We start from the raw sequence: 17,941 nt of genomic DNA, 5'->3' as shown, positions 1-17,941 counted from the left end.
TTAACTATAGAGAATCCAGATCTTCTGCTTAGATATTTTATTTTATTTTGAATCTATGGCAAACCTATTAAACATTTTTCTCCTATTTTTCTTCTCTCACACCCTCAACCTGTCACACATATTCCAATACCCCATTAGTTCTATCAGATATTTAATCTGCCAAGATTTTAAATTTGTTTATGATTTTTTATTACTCTTCTAACATTTGTCTTATTTCACCCTAGATCCCAGTTATTGGTAAAATCCCTTCTTACATCAGTGTTGTTATTGGTTGTCAAGAGGTTTCAGTATTATTTGTGTTTCTCATTTTCTGATTGCAAGGATTTCAACATATGTTGTATTATTCCTCTGGACTGGATGCCTGTTTTTGAGTATGTATACCAATTTTGCTATTGTAAATTGGGGGACACTTTAACCTTAATCCCAAACCCAACAGAAAAACTTTTTAAATAAAAGTAAAAGGGGTAGAATCTTTCACATTTTTTTAAAATAGTGAAATCATAGACACTGTATTTTATCTCTACCTTTAGATTTAGAATGATAGGTACAATCATATATCAGAGGCTTTGTTAGCAAATACTGAAACATTCATAAAATATATATTGGCACATATATCTTTTTATTTATTTTATACTGTATCAATGAAAATCCAGGTTTAAGATGCATGAAGCCAAGACAACTAACAATGCCAGATACTGAATTTATATCATACTGTCCTTTGAACACCCAGCAGGAATAAACTGCTGAATGTAGACACCATGCAGTGCAATACATTTGTAATTAGTATTTTGATACTTCTGTTTAAAAGAAGGTCATGGAGATGTTTTCTAAACATGATCTTTTGATGGAAAATAGACATATTTAAACAAATTATATGAATACAAGCATGCCCTGGTTTAATAAGAAAGATTTCAAATCAAAAGCCTTAGATGTAGAATACTATAAAAGAACCAGATGCCATGAGTTTGCTAATTGTACTCTAGTATTCAGGACTCCTTTATTATTATTATTATTTTTAGAACCTGTAAGAGACCCTGAAGACTGAGGGATTTTTCCATGTGGCACTCACATGTCAATATCCCCATATATATTCTTACCCACCCTCTTTTGCACACAACCTTAACCCCTAACTCTTCCTCCTGAAGAATAATTCTTGCCTCTTCTGAGAACCATCCTTGACCAACTTTTCTCTGAAATTGGCTAAACTTCATCTGATGCTCTTCTGCTAAAACCCTATAAAGAATCCCATCCTCTTTCTCAAGATTTTTCCTTGAGAGTCTGTCTTCTCATACCCAGCATTTTTTAAAGTTTGCTTATGCTAATGGTATTCTGGTTACTTTTCTTCTGCAAAATGAACCTTGTGTGTGTGTATATTGGTATATGTATGTGTGTGCGTGCCTATAGTAAAAGAGTTTTTCACAATGTTTTAAAGTGAGTGAAGTGTTTAGCCTTAATTTTTCATTTAATCATTACAACAAAGGATGCCTTTCCCCACCTGCGTTAGAAAAGGAAATTTGGTTTAGGTGTGATATATGGTGGAGGAGAACAGAGATTCTCCATGTAGTTGGGCACATGGCAATCCTAGTCCCTAAAACAGGAAATTGGGAAGTAGGACAAGGTTTGAATAAAATGTGAGTTCAGTTTGGACATCATGAGTCTGAAGTCACTCCTCTGAGATATCTTAGTTCAGATGCAAATAATTGGATGTATGGTCTGAGGGTCAAGAATTAGATTCCAGAGATTGGAAGTCATCATCGAAAAGATAGAAATTGGAAATCTTGGCCTAGGAATAATCCCACTATGTAGATTAGTTTTAAAAAAAATGAGTGATAAATATAGTCTAACATAGCTCAAGGAATCTTAGATCATATAACACCGGCACAAATAAACATAAAAACCACGGTATGATTATTCTACTGAATCCTCTTGCAATGAATGCAGTAAAGGGGCCATAACAAAGAGCTTGTTATCATTCCTATAACAGTGGGCCTACAACGTGCTTAATCATTACAATCAACCTTCCTTTTCTTATAAGTTATAAAGAGTCCTGATCTCCTCAATCAGATTATGATGTGTCACATTAGGATTTGTGAAATGGTCACAGCTGTACCTTTTGTAAGTTATGGACCTAGAACTACTAAAATCATATGTGATTATGTCAATTATTTTCATTTCCTGGCCTAATAGCTTAGCCTACTTCAAGGGTTTGTCTAAAGACTGAATTTGATAATCATCCTTTAAGAGACTAGGCTTCCGTTTTGAAGAGGCTTAAATCTCTGATAAATAATATAATGAACTGATTAACTATTTCATAATCCTGCCAATTCCTAAACCAGGATTTAGATGGCCCATTTGAGCGAGAAGGTCTCCTTAACATCGAAATCCTTCTACTGAGAACTCTAACAACTCACCATATTCTCTATTTAATCCCATAATCCCCTGGTTGCTTCCTGTTGAGAGCTTGGGTCCCTTTATTTCATTTGCATTTTCCGTAAGATACAACTTGAGGTAAGTTTTCCCAGATTCTATGGTGAATTTGGCTCTCCACAGCAAATTTTATCAACTATAGAGCCTTCACATATTTCCTATGAGTAACCAGTCATACTAGTTGCAGAATGTACCTAAACCAACAATTCAGGGTCAGCATCTCTTTCAGACACCTAAAGCTGAAGGTTATATCTTGAAAGGGAACAATATCTACATAGAAAATTTATCAAAGACTAACACTCCTCTTCCAGAATGCAACAAAATAAATTTCTATAAGAACTTTTCATTCAGACTGTAACATTATTTTATTAATTTTGTAGTAATGTACTACTTTCAAAAATCAATCATTTACAATACTTTGAATGTCTTTTCAGATTATAAAGACAAAAGAATTTCACAGAATTGTGTACTTTTCCACAGACTCCTTTTAACTCATTCTCGTTTCATTTTGCAAAGCCTCAGGATGGCTGTGTGCTAATTTTGCCAATGGTTTCCCTCCAGATCTAATTAGTGAAGGTCACTGAAATGGTGCTCAAGGTCTTTCACTAACTCATATTCCAGAAGAGTTTCTAGCTCTCCTTCAAAATGTGTGTGTACTTTCTCCAAAATTCTGCTTGCTTAACAGGTTCGTGTTTATTCTGTATGGCCAACCTAAGGAAGTAGAAAAGCCAGAATTATATTTCCTACTTTCCCAACTGTCAGTTTTGTACTCAAACAAACTAGTCATTGCTGTCCCTCAGAAGGAAAGCTGCCTCTCACATATGAAGAGCCTTCCTCTTGGAAGATTCTGTGTCTTACAAGGTTGTTTTGAAATGTTGACGTAACATATAAGTAAAAAAATTCTCCAAGCAGATTAAATGCATATATAAATTTATAATAGCCCACTAACTCCAGTTGGCAGAGTTATAGCTTTAAGATAAGTGGCAAAACACTTTCCAAAGAAGTTTGGAGACTCTTTTTTGTCTTTCTGCCAAGTTCTCCCCACTGAATCTTACTCACTGACTAATGCATATGCTTGTTTGTGTGAGATTCCAGGGAATGGTGTCCACTGAGGATGGTCTGTGAAATGACTTTCAGCAGAGGCCTATGTGAAGTCATTTCTTGGACAGGTTTTAGCTTCTGCTATATTTCTAATAGTTGTTCTGTTGCATATGCATCAACATTAGCAGAATGGGAGTCCTGTAGCTTTTAATTCATATGTAGTAAACTCAAATATGAACTATGTTTTATAATTTAAAATATTCATTATGAAACTATGTATATATATTATATATATATATATAATCTTAAAATCTCTATTTAATCAATTGGTTTTCATCTTTTCCAGTATTTACACCTCACCTCTTTTTATTGACTTATCAATATTACAAAATATTTATTTGCTACCTATTATGCAGATGTAAAACTTGGATTCCAAAATTTCTGTCTTCCTACTGACCTTCCTACTTCTGACATGCAATTTTTTCTTCTACATTACATGTGTTTACAGGTAATGTTAGTATTCATTGTTGTTAAATATTTCATTATATAAACATGCCAGAGTTCTAGTGTTTCTTATTCTTGAAATAATTACCTCTATCTATTTTAGCAGTTTGTGAGCTAACAGATCAGTTCAACACATTCATGAGAAAATATATCAGATGTCAATTCCAGTCACCTCTGAGATTTTACCATCCCAAGTAAGATATAAATTCAAAACTGCCTGAAGTCCTATCTCCATAGCTTCTAATGTCATTATGGAAAAAAAAAATACCCACACAGTTAAGAATATACCATGTTGAGTCCCACTTCAGTTTACGTAAAAATTGGGGACAATAAACATATATGTTAATATAAGTGATTGCCTTTTAGGATAGGTATTAAGAAAGACCTTCATGAAAAACCCGTTTACATATTTTATTTAAATATTGCCATGTACATATTCTTTTCAATTGAAAGTTGCAATTAGCTTAAAACATGTCATCTCCTTGCAGAGTTAGTATTTTTTTAAGAAATTGAGGTGGTGGTTCGTTCTGTGAATGAGTAGCTCTGGCCTGTGATTATGATATTATCCCCTATTTTTCTACCAAGAGAAGAAAGAAATAGCAAATGGAACACATGTAGGGAGACAATGTGATATCTTATTTGTAGACAACACTAGTTTCCAACCAATAATTTTTTTTAAGTATCAAATAGACATTCAGGTAAGCTTGATGACTCATATATAAAATTGAAATCATAGAGTTTGTAATTCCTAGAAAGGGTTTCAGAATGCCTATGTTTCTTTAACATAATTGCGTTCCTGTGGTTTGAAAAGGATAAATACCTACTGTAAGGTCTAATTCTCATCACAAGTAGCTAATTTATTCTTCTGGGTGTGTCTGGCTTGAGTTATTAAAAAATTATCAAAACTTAGTTACTACTTAGGGCTTCCAAGTAAGCAGAGCTTTGCTACTGAACTCACTTCTAAGCTTTAGTAGATTTGCTTTACTAAAAAAGAAAGTTTATGCATTTTAATATTATTTTATATCCCTTCTTAATTTTTTCTGTCTAGCCTACTGGAATAAATGTCTCTCAAAATAATCAATAAAATTTCAGACTATTTTCTCGGTGCTATAGGAATCTCACTTAACAAAAACTGTCCCTAAAATGTTATTGAAATCTTTCCAGAATCAATAGAAACAGAGACGCCTCCTTTTGCCTATGGTTCCAGGATTCCGGTATAAAACCGCTGCCATTTGCACCGTACGCTAATGACAAGCTGGATGTTTGCATGAAAGCCAATATGTTCTTACACTGCTTTCTGAGACAAGTAATAATCAGTCTGTCATCAATGTCATGCTGCAATCAGGCTGTGACAAGGTTTGCAAATAACGTGAAAGGAATTGCTCATCCCTGAACGCTGCAGATCAAAACCAGACCTGAACAAAAACGAGAAGTCTGCTGCGCGTCAGCTGCACAAGCTCTGGGAACGTGCTGTGAATAAGCAGCAGCAGCAGCAGCAGAGGGAGCGGCCAAGCCCTTTCCCCACGCTCGCCCTCCATTTTTTCTGTTTTTATGGAGAAGACCTTCCCTCAGCTACCAATCCTGGAACATCACTACAGTGATATAGCCACCTAAGCCCAACCTGATTGGAAGTACTAGTTGTATTATTCTGAGGAATGATTGGAAAAGCAAATAACACATCCATCCTGGGGGGATTCTGTCTCTTAACTCATGGGCTGGAGTAGGCAGGATTTCTGATCAGACCCGGCACTCCCGTCAGTGACAGGACTGTGTGCACATGAGATTGAACCACCAGTTGCTTTCTTTTCCGGTCCTCCCTCCTCAATCCTTCCTACCCCCCAGAGGAGCTGAGATGTGAGTTATTTATCCACCACTGTACCTGACACTTGATAATCTGAAGGCTTGCACATGCATAAGAAACAAGCTAACCTTATGTACCTTTGAGAATGGTTATAGAAGTTAGACTTATAAAACTTAAAGAACAAGATTATTAGGAAGGGAAAAAAAATTTTTTAGAAGTGTCAACTGATCATAGGTCTGCTCAGAGCTTTGAACATGGTTGTGTTTCATGTTTATGCAAATAGGTGGACAGCACATGACATATGGATCTAAGCATTCATGATTTGTCCCTAAGCATGAGCATAGATTTCAGATGTGAATTAATCATTGATCTCATCTTACCTAATAATAGACAAACATGTAAATTGACCGTACCTTTGCTATGCTAACCAGCCAATCAGGAGAGTATGCAAATTAACCCAACAAAGATGGCAGTTAATTTGCATATGTAGGCACGAAGCGGCAGAGCAAAGACTGAAGGTGGCTCTGGCCGGAGCAAGGGCTGGGTCCCGGGTGCCGGAGGAAAACCGGTGCCGGCAGCCAGGGGAAGCAAAAGCCTATTGCACAAATCTCTTCATGCAACAGGCCTCTAGTTTTGGCATAAGAGACTAAATGTTCAGTTATTTTGTTGTTTTTACAAGAAACCTTGAAAACCAGGTGCTACTGAGGGACATTCAAAGTTAAGTGAGGATGGTCCTGGCCAGGTGGCTCAGTTGGGTGGAGTGTCATCCCATACACCGGAAAGGTTGTGGGTTTGACTCCCGGTCAGAGCACATACCTAGGTTGGGGGTTCAATCAGTTAGGATACATATGGGAGGCAAGCGATTGTTGTTTCTCAAATTGGTACCCTCCCCCCTCTCTCTCTCAAATCATTTTTTTTAAAGAATATCCTCAGGTGAGGATTAAAATAAAAACAGTTAAGTGAAGATGGTAAGGAAAGGATAAAAGCAAATGCATCCTAAGCAAAAAGGCTACATTCCAAAAAGAAAGGAAATGTAAAGCATATTTGAGATCCTTATTCATGTTATTACAGTCATTTGAGACTATGGACCATATAGTCATAAAAAGAATTGTCCAATAAAGTGTTCATTTAATAAATATATGCTAAGCACCATAATATTGGCTGAGTACCACCTTAGACATTATGAGAGGTATGCAAGATGTATACTACAAATTAAGCCTTATGTTTTCAAGGAGTTTATAATCTGGTTAGGGGGAAGATTCTAATGCACATGAATGTAGTCATAACTTTTTGAAAGTGGATAGTGTATGCACCAAAATATGAGACAAGAAGTGCTCATGAACTACACTAAGGACTTGTACTAACAGATATCCATAAGCAATTTCTTTAACCCATAATTGTGTATCCCCCAACTTTCCTAGTCTTCTGACCTTACCTGTTACCATTTAACTATAACCCAAGTATATCATAATGAATACAGAAAGTCCAGACCCCATCTCTGCTGTTTATGAGGTCCCCATAATGTGGGTTGCACTTATATATTTGGACTGTTACTTATCACCTCTCAATTTTGACCATAGAGCTGGGATTCTTCAGCTATTGCCTCTGTCCATCTATCATTGGATATGTTTATTGATCCTGTTCTGTCTGGTCAATTTCACTCCAAGACAGGGATATCTATACCCACTCTTTGGCTTCCCTATAGCAGTATACCTGGGATTTACTGGTTTCACAAATTGAACTGAAGCCTTAAGGATTGATCAAGGAATTACAATGCAGAAAATGAAATTTAATATTGGTTATAGGCCCAGTTGTCGTGGCTTGGTGGTTGAGCATCGACTTATGAACCAGGAGGTCATGGTTCCATTCCCAGTTGGGGTACATGCCCAGGTTGAGGGCTCGATCCCCAGTGTGGGGCATGCAAAAGGCTGCCTATTAATGATTCTCTTTTGTCATTGATGTTTCTATCTCCCTCTCCCTTCCTCTCTGAAATCAATAAAAATATTTTTTTTAAATTGGTTATAAAGTAGCATGTCTCTTGGAGTGTATCACCTATGCCTGCTCTTTTTGTTCAAGCCATGAGGCCAGGACCTTCTATCGTCCCCTGCAATCAGAGACCATTCTCTCCCAACTGCCTACATCTCCAACCTCTTTTCTCTGGTTTCCTCGTTGCAAATCCCAAAATCAGTTAACATGGCAACATCTCAGAAATGAAGCCCTGCTCAGAATAAAGCCAAACTTTGATATAATTGACAAAGCCCTTTAAAGTCACTCATCTTAAACACTTCTTGCAGAATAAGCTTCAGATTTGTAAATTTGATGCACCACAGAGGAAAACAAAGACTCATTTCTGGGCTTCTGATAGTCTAATATGATTAGCAAGTCTAGGTAGACCCTGAAATCACTTGTTCTTTACACTAGAGTCAGTAATATTCAAGCAATACCTAGATGATTTGTTCAATTCTGCTTAAAAATACAGTAATGCTTATACATTTTTTAAATTAGTCGTTGAACTACACAAAATTACCTTAAATTTTAACAACTTCTATGTCTGCAATTGCTGAAAGAATTACGTAATACAGATACAATATTTCCTGTGGAAAGAAGGAATTCTAAACCATTGTCCATTTTATGATTGAAGCCCAATTATTAACTTATAGTAAATTTTTAAGATAATTACATTTCTGGAAACTCTACAGTCTTATGCAATGTCAGAGGTCAGTGATACAAATTTGTGTACAGTCTCACTATGTGATATTGAGGTCATAAATAAATATACTTATTCTTTCCTTATTTCCTAGATTCATCGTCATTTTTCTTTTCATGATAGTACTGGGGGAAAAGTTAAATTGCAATTCTCATTAGAGAATCATCTCCCTTATGAAAAACTAAACTGTGATTGCAATTTAGATATTTTAAAGAAGCCGCAAGAAAGTCTTATTCCAAAATATTAAGTACTGTGTTTCTCAACTTCATTTCAAATAGCTGAACAAGCTTTCCAAAAAATCCTGAAAAATAACTAATTGTTTTAGGAGATTCAGAGGTAATAGGGCACAGAATCAAAAACAGACTTCTGGGCAGTACATGAGAGATCTCTAGATAAGCTCACATTATGAAGTCAATAAATATTTACTAAATGTTTACTAGAAAAGGTGCTATACTGGAGCTGGGACTCAATGATGAACAAGAAAGCCAAGTATTGGCCTTCAAGGAGCTTGTACAATAATAGAAGAGACAAATGATGAACAATGACACAAATAAATAAAATAATTACAGATAGTACACAGTGTATTGAGTACAAAGAAGATGTAAACAGTGTTATGACAAAGTGAAAACAAATTCAAATGTCCTTAAATGTATGAAAAAATCTAAATTCTAAAATAGAAAAGGATTAAAAGTACTGACAGCATTTTTTACCTACATTAATAATGATAGAAAAGTTTGATAGCACATTCTACCATCCAGACTGAAACAAAGAGTATTTTGATTGTGAATGTAAATTAATTCATCCCAGATGGAAAGTAATCTGGCAATATCTATCAATGTATAAAAACACATAACTTTTGACCCTTATTTTATAAATTGGAATATGGCTCATAAATTTGTTCTCATTTGTACAAAATGGTGCCATGTACAAGGTTATTCATTGCAATGTGTTCCTAGTAAGAATAATTGGAAAATATCTAAACATTCATTACAAAATACCAGTTTAATAAATTATACTACACACATATAAAATATGTATGACACAGAATGAGAACACAGTCTTTTGTTTGTTTGCAGATATGGGCCAGTTTCCAAAAGTGTTGAGTGTAAACAATTAAGACAGTACAGTGCACATACTATGCTAAATAGAATGTATATATCTTATTCCTGTATGCCTAAAATATCTCTGAAAGTGCATTGGGAAGAAGTGTTCTTCTCTATGTACATGTTTATATTTCTTTTTGTACCTGTAAATTTTAAGTGCATGTAAATTTGTTTTAAAATATTTAAATATTTTTGTATAGATAACAATTCCAAGTCGTATCATCTATTCTGGCATTCACATTGCCAATTCTTTAAGCTTCAGGGTCTGAGAACAAAGTTCTTGAAAAATTCATTGATTATGTCAGATTCAACTAAAAAACACCCATTAGAACATATTAAGTTCAAGATACTCTGCTCTTGGGACATAAAATTAAAATATAGCCCCTGTCTGTCTTCAAGAGAATATATTTCAGTGGATGAACTAGCTATTTCTGCAAAGAGTAAATTGTGATTAGAGTAATTAGTAGGAGTACTAAGACTTTTAAGTTTTATTATACCTTTCAAAATTCTTTCAGTTTCCATGAAGTATTAGGTTTAAATAATTACTAAGTTTTCCAATGTGTTATTTATAAAATACAGTTTATTTTATATAAATCCCTACAGTATTGCGGGGTGTATCCTTCTAATAGTATTAAAATATATAATAAAAGGCTAATATGCAAATTGATACCGCGGGAGTTCAACCAACCGGGAGTTTGACTGCTTGCTATGACGTGTGCAGACCACCATGGGGTAGCATGGAATGAAGGAAGGCCTCAGCTGGCAACTGGCAGCCAGGGAAGGAAGACCCCAATAGGCCCTGATCACAGGCCAAGCCTAGGGACCCTGCTTGTGCACGAATTCCATGCACCGGGCCTCCAGTATGTAATAAAATCTATTCATTCGAAGTATATGGAAAAGGAATTCTAAAGAAACCTGCACTAAGCACCTATCCTATATAATAAAGAGGTAAAATGAAAATTAACCCTCACGCCCTAACAAGATGGCTGCCTATGACAAGGCCAGCAGGGGAGTTAGTAAGGGACAACCAAATGACTGAACAAGCAGGCTGCATGGGAGGACCAGGACAGCAGGGGTTAGTGAGGGACAACCAAACAACTGAACAGCAGGCTGTGTGGGGCAACCAGGCTGGTGGGGTTGCGGGGGGGGCATGAGGGGTGACCAGGCTGGCGGGGGGCAGGCAGTTGGGGGTGGCCAGGCCAGCAGGGGGGAAAGTTGGGGGCGACCAGGCCAGCAGAGGGGGGCAGTAAGAAGGGAGTGACCAGACTGGCGGGGGGACAGTTAGGAGTGACCAGGCCGGCAGGGAGGGGGCAGTTAGGGGTGACTAGGCCAGCAGGGAGAGGCAGTTAGGGGCGATCAAGCTGGTAGGGGGGGCAGTTAGGGGCATTTAGGCAGGCAGGCAGGTGAGCAATTAGAAGTCAGCGGTCCAGGATTGTGAGAGGAATGTCCGGTTGGACCCGCAGTCAGACATCCCCCAAAGGGTCCCAGATTGGAGAGGGTGCAGACTGGGATGAGGGGAACCCCCTCCCCATGCACAGATTTCATGCACTGGGCCTCTAGTTTAATTATATTTACTGTTAAGGTTACACAGAAACTTTTTCCAGTCAAAAGTCTGTTTTCCATAGAAATTACATAGAATAGACTCCAAATAACATGGCTAGTAGATAGATTAACTATCTTAAAATAACTCTTGATTAGTCCCATTTACTTTCTATTATTGACCACTTTATTTTACTCTTATAATTTTATTAAATGCTTTTGAAAGTACAATGACACATGCAAACAATGTGCTTTTTAATATTGTTGTTTAAAGATGGGCAAGCATGAGATTAATGGAAGATCTATAATATCCCCCAAAGCAAGAAAGAGAAAAAAAGTGAAAACAGACATGAGTATTCAAAACACAACTACAAGGTTAGAAATCTGAATGTCATTTAAAAATGATATAATAGCAATAACATATGATCAAATAAATCATTTATATTTCCTCTTTACATTTTTTCTTTGCTTCAGAAATGGATCCAGAATCTATGGAGCTTAAAGTGTATCTAATCAGGGAGTGTCTTTTTATGAATAAAAGTAGTATGCCTACCAATGCAAATTCAGATGGGGGCCCTTGCAAGTGAGAGACCCTGAAGCTTAAGTGTCTTTTGCTCCATAGAAATCCACTCTGCTTTTCTTAGCAAACAGAATTTTCTTTAAATTTCATTCTGTGGTTTCATCTGAGTATTTATTTGGAGGAAAGGATGTACATCTCAATAAAGCCACAGGTAATTAATAGAAGACACGACATTGGGATGGGGGTTGGAGGGTGTGTGGTGGCATATGCCGGGGAGTAGGGGAGGCCCGGGGGAGGTCAATGGGGAAAAAAGGAGACATATGTACTACTATTTGTAATAATTTAAACAATTACAAAAAAGACGTTTTCCATCTCATTGTCCAGATTACACTCCCATTTTTTTTTTTAGGGTTTCTTCTTTTTAAGAGTATAAAATTAAATCTGCCATGTCAGATTCAGAACAGACCAGAAATTTCCACTCACAGGACAATGCATCTTAAAATCCAAGTTACGTCCTGCTCCCTTAGCCCACGCGTGGAAATCCAACAATGATTGTTTTCACTCCTGACTAGTGGTTTGCAGTAGCAGTCCTTACAATAAATTCTCCCACCACTGAGCATTTATTAGTGAGAGCACACAGCTCTTTTCTCTCTAAGAGCCCCCTTCCTTTCCGCCTGAACTGCATAGATATGCTGCATTTCCCCTGGTAATAAGGAAAAGGCAGACATTTCTAAGTTTTTTCTTTCATTATGGGCGAGGAGAGGGAACCGCCTCGACTAAGTCTGGTAACCATGTTATCTAACTCTCAAACCTGGGAAAATGATGGGGAAGAGATGAGGCAGAAGTTCTGAGAAGCATCCCCTGGTTATTGTTGCTAGGGCAACTGCTACTTGGCATCCTCCAAATAGTTATCGTCTGTCACACTTGGGGTATAATTCACAGGCATGCAACGCATCTGAGTGGATTGGAAATACAAATTGGGGGAGGGGACGAGGATTCATGTAAATAAAGGAGAGCATTTTAAATAGGCACATAAGCAAAAAGTGCATGCCTAATATTTAGGAAGAGAAAACAGAATAGGCATAGAAAGAATACAATTTTGAAAATATGAGTGTCACAGCTAAATAGTAGTGTTTTTCTTGTTCCACAAATTAGACTCTACCCATTCCCAATAACTGTCTACCCATCTGCCTCCTTTTATAAGAATCCCTTCTTCCTCCAAATATTAGTCTTCTGCCATATGATTTCAAACTAAATATATGGAAAGATTTAGATGTCATTTTCCTTTTCACAATTCTTAAGAGAGCAAAGAATATTTTAAAACGCCGTTTTGTTGTTTACCAGAATGTCTGACTCAGAAGCAGAACTGGCTTTATTATAAGAGAAGATGAAGTATTTATTACCCAAATAATCTTTGACAGAAACAGCCATGAGCCCTGAAATGCCCTTGGTCAAACCTAAGTTGCACATCTCATTTCTATTATGCCTTCATTTCTTAGAGCCACGGTGTCTGCTTAGTCTTTCTAATCACTGTTTCTTCTTCTAAACATGATGGGAAGGTATTTTATACATTAGGGGGGGGGGGGTACTATTGCTCAAATCACACAGCAAAAAAAAAAAAAACCCTTAAAATATCTATCATCATCATCATATAAAACCCCAATAGTTTCAACCTCCTCTTAGCATTTGCTGGTGTCAGCATCATTAAAAAGCAAAGAAAACTCACATTAATGTATCACATTTACAAAATTGAATTTAATAGCAAATGCATTTTTGGAAGCAAGTGGGAAGAAGGAGAAAGAATTTTAACCAGATTGCACCAAATGATTTTCAAAGATTATAGCGAATTAAAGAGGCAGGAATAAAAATTAAAAAAGCAACAGTTATTTGATTTTTCCATAACATGAGATTTTTCTTTCCTTTGAGCTTCATGTATGTTTTATAGGTTATTTCTGAAATGTATACCAGGAAAATCAAGTAATGATTTCCAAACATTAGAGATTTTTCCAAAAGTTACTGTATTTGCCCAGCCTGCATGGCTCAGTGGTTGAGTGTCAACCTATGAACCAGGAATTCACAGTTCAAGTCCAGGTCAGGGCACATGCCTGAGTTGCGGGCTCAGACCCCAGACCCCAGTATGGGGAGTGAAGAAGGCAGCTGATCAATAGTTCTCTCTTATCATTTCTCTCTCTCTCTCTTCTCTCTCTCTCTCTCTCTCTCTCTCTCTCTCTCTTCCTTCCTCTCTGAAATCAATAAAAATATATATTTTTAAAGAGTTACTGTATCCTGTATCCTACCTTAGAGTGTATAGAGCTACATTGTATGTATGCCTGGACCTTCAGACATAACTGAGAACTTGGGGGGTGATAAATGGGACAAAACTGAAAATCCTCCTCTGAAAATCCTCCTCCTAGGGAAAGTCTATCCTTGAGGTAACATGAATCATGGAACCGTGAGTTTGGCCTGGTTATAAGACTTTAGCAAAGGGGCAGAGCATCCCAGATCTGCAGACCCCTCACTATGGACAGTGGCCATAGCAGCAAGGAACAGTTATGTGACACAGAACAGTTTTTGACAATGTCCAGTTAGGGCTCTACCTGTGGACTGTTGAATGTTTGACAGACCCTTGAAGACTAACAAATGAGTCCAGCATCTTTGCAAGAAGCTAAAGTACATGAATTATTAGTAGATGAGGGTAATCACCTTTCTTATTAATTTAGACAGGTGTCTGACCGCATGTATACTCATACGCTAGTGAGGCAGAGAAAGTTCAAATTTCTGAGTGTCACCATTTTCAAACATAAGTAAGTTTGGATTAAATTATGCTGCATGCTTTTTAATGGCAGTTCAAGGAGAAATTTGGTTCCTCTATAAGTTGTTTGCAAAGCAACACCGAGGATGTAAAACTTTAAGAAAGATTATATTTTGAAATCTGATCCTAAATAGGTTATATGGATTGTTCTTAGCTTAATGCACAAGAAACAATCCTTCCTTACCTAAGTGTTTTGTGTTTTTCATGATCTGTTTTAATTATCTTTCGCCCTTATAAGTTATTATCTGAAATATTGACAATACTTTGAAAATATAATTACTCTACTTTTCTGCTAAGAACATGCCAGGTCAACAGTTGTTTTGAGCTTCCTTTGTTCTTTTTCTGTGTGTGTGGGGGGGGGGGGGGAGGGCCTGGGGGGCGGGGTGAATGTATCAAACATTTCTAGTAGTAACACTTCTCAAAGGAAGCCACAATTCCAAATAAGGGAGTGGAAAAATAATTTCTGAATCCCTTCTGAAATGAGAGTTTGAAAATAAGCCCTCTCTATAGTATAAAATAATTTCCTTGGGGGTTTGTATGTACTGGGAATGCAATAAATTTAATTAGAGATTAAATTGAAAGCTCACTTGATCTGTTATCCAAGAATATGCAAAAATGGCTTGTATGCCCCAACAGACAAATTCAGTCTCTAGAACAAAATAAAAGGTATGGGTCCTTCTATATTGTTAACCCTCTTGAGTCCACTTGTATACTTTTACCTGGAGAATTCCTATTTATTATGAGTTGAAATTTTGTATCTCTGAAACATCCATTAAGCCTACTGTTTTTCCATGAAGCATCACAGAGAAAGTCTACCACTCAACCTATATAAGATAACTTCAATATTTTAAAGTAGTCATTATATGCCCTATTAGGGGTCGCTTCAGTTTAATGTTTCTAATGTTAACTTTATTTTCTGTACCCTTCACCACCCATGCCATTCTTACCTTTATTTCATCCAATTTGTCATGACATGGTTAAATTGTGATGCTTCAAATTAAATGCAAAGTTTTAGATATCAACTTATCAGTATTCATGGTTTACTCTTTCAATAACTATTTAATGAGCACCTGGGATAAACCAGCTATTATAGTAAGGACTAGTGGTTAAACAAGACATGGAGTCTTTACCTGTCTTCGAATAGTGCTGGAACTGCAGTAGAGATAACCCTATTAATACTGAATCACAACTATGATAAATTTACAATAAGAACAAAGGGAATGAAATGTCTTTCTCTGGACATTATAATAATACTCCAAAAAATCTAAAATTATGCTGGTATTTGTAACATCCACAACAAAATTTTAATTAAAATAAACTGTAGTAGCTGGTTTGCCTCGGTGGATAAAGCATTACCCTGCGGACAGATGGGTCTTGGGTTGGATTCCAGTCAAGGACACATAACTCTTTTGCAAGCTTGAGCCCCAGCCCTAGCAGCAGCTCATTCAGGAAACAACCGATTGATGTGCCTCTCTCACATCGATGTTCCACTCTGTTTCCTCCCCTTCCCTTCCACTCTCTCTAAAAATCAATGGAAAAATATCCTCAGGTGAGGATTAACAAAAAAATAATAACCATAAAAAATAAAATAGTGGTCATTCATGTTTTCATATAATTTGCTAACAAGGTCAGTCATAAATATAGACACACCTGCTATTGAATTTCTCAGAATACGTGAAAGAAGCAAAAACAGAATAAAAACATTCCGTTCTTCCCTGATTATCATCATAAGTGTTAATTCATCCTTAATGTTTTGTGAATAACATTAGAGAATGTGTGAAAGTGCTTTAAAAAGAATAAGCCACAATGCAAAGGTAACTATTTGTTTTCACGGAGAAAAGAGAAATTGTAATTAGAGCCTATATTGAAGAATAGGTGTTGATTGACTTTGCCACCATAAACAGCTATGACATGGTGTTGTCATGAACAGATACTGCAGGCTATAGTCCTTAGAAAAGGAAACACACGCCAGGTGAACTTCATATTTATGTCAGCTTCTTATTGAGGTCACTTTCCAAACTGAGCCACAGAGAAGTGGAGAAAAATACAGAGCAATAGTATGCTGGGCAAACAGACAGACATCAGGAGGGTCTGGAGCTGGTGAGGTGTTTGAAATTTATGAGCCAGACGATTGGGAAGGAGAGACAAGTGTAGAGAAGGAAATCCAGAAATCTGCATGGAGTCGCTATTGATTCTTTTGTGAAATATTAAGCTGCATCTGCACAGGGGGTGGCATCATGGGATCTGAAAGAGATCTGAACAGAAGTCAAATGAAAATTCTAGAGGTTTCTCTGTGCTAACAGTACTAGAGTTCTAACCAGGCAGAGTAGATAAACTTCGCTGAAAAACCAGACTTCCATGTCCAACTTCCAAAAGCCCAAGTTTTAGGAATAGGGCTATTCTAGATATTCCCAAGCCTTGACAAGATCATGTTGATCTGGGAGTAAATTAATCACCTGCCAGTACAAAACTTAATATTGTTTAAAAGAGTCCTCATATTTTGGATTTCAGTAATGTAACATCCACTTTCAGTATACAAACAAAAATACTAGGCATGTGAATAAAAAGAGAAAACTAAAGAATAGACAGTCAATAGACATAAACACAGAGATGTCACAGATAGTAGAATTATGAGACAGGTGCATCAGTAGAGCTACAATAAGTATAGTCCATAATTTAGAGGACAAAAATATAACAAATAAAAAATATGTAAAAAAATCTTAGTAGATAAATGATAACTATAAAAAAGATGTTCTAAAAATACAATATCTAAAAGGAAAAAAATCACTAATTAGGCAGCATGCTAAAAAAAATATCAGTGAATTGAAGACAGGTTTCAAAAAACTATGAAAATTGAAGCACAAACTTTAAAAAAAAATGAAAGCCAATAAAGGTCTGTGATCTATATATAAGTCAATACCAAATGCAGATGAATATGTGTAAAAATGTTTTTTAAAATATCAGCCCACATATTCAACAACATCAAAGAACCACTGTTCAGATAAACACAAAGAGTACACTTAGATATGTCATTATCAAAAAGCTAAAACTCAAAGACAAATAGAAAATTCTAAAAGCAGCCAAATAAAAAGACATATTATGTATAAGAAGAATATAATAGAAATCACTAACTTTTTAAATAAGACACTATACATTCCAAAAGACAATGGAACAACATTTTCAAACACTGAAATATAAAAGTCAATCTAGAATTCAATACATTGCACAAAAAGTCCTTCAAAAGTAAAGAGGAAATAAAAATATTTCAGATAAATGTTGAAAGAATTTGTAACTGGCAGACTTAAAATTCAATCATTACTAAAGAAAATTCTTTTGAAGGAACAGATACCATGTAGAAATCCTAATTTACTTGAAGGAATGAGAGTAGGAATAATTAATATATAGCTAAATATAAAATATGCTTTTAAACTAAAGATAAATTGGATTCTATCAATATTAAAACAGTTGGGCATCTCAAAAAAAGCTG

General features: G+C 36.2%; 1 non-coding gene across 1 annotated transcript; it reads right to left on the bottom strand.

The window, feature by feature from the left end:
* Positions 1–631: 631 nt before the first annotated feature.
* On the bottom strand, positions 632–768 carry LOC132232168 (small nucleolar RNA SNORA8). The gene has a single exon (XR_009452311.1). It is a non-coding gene; the product is annotated as a small nucleolar RNA SNORA8 (small nucleolar RNA).
* Positions 769–17,941: the final 17,173 nt, after the last annotated feature.

This window comes from Myotis daubentonii, chromosome 3, assembly GCF_963259705.1.
Source record: "Myotis daubentonii chromosome 3, mMyoDau2.1, whole genome shotgun sequence".
NCBI classification, from domain to species: domain Eukaryota; kingdom Metazoa; phylum Chordata; class Mammalia; order Chiroptera; family Vespertilionidae; genus Myotis; species Myotis daubentonii.
Note: the sequence above shows the minus strand (reverse complement) of the source record. Positions and strands in the feature narration are given on the sequence as shown.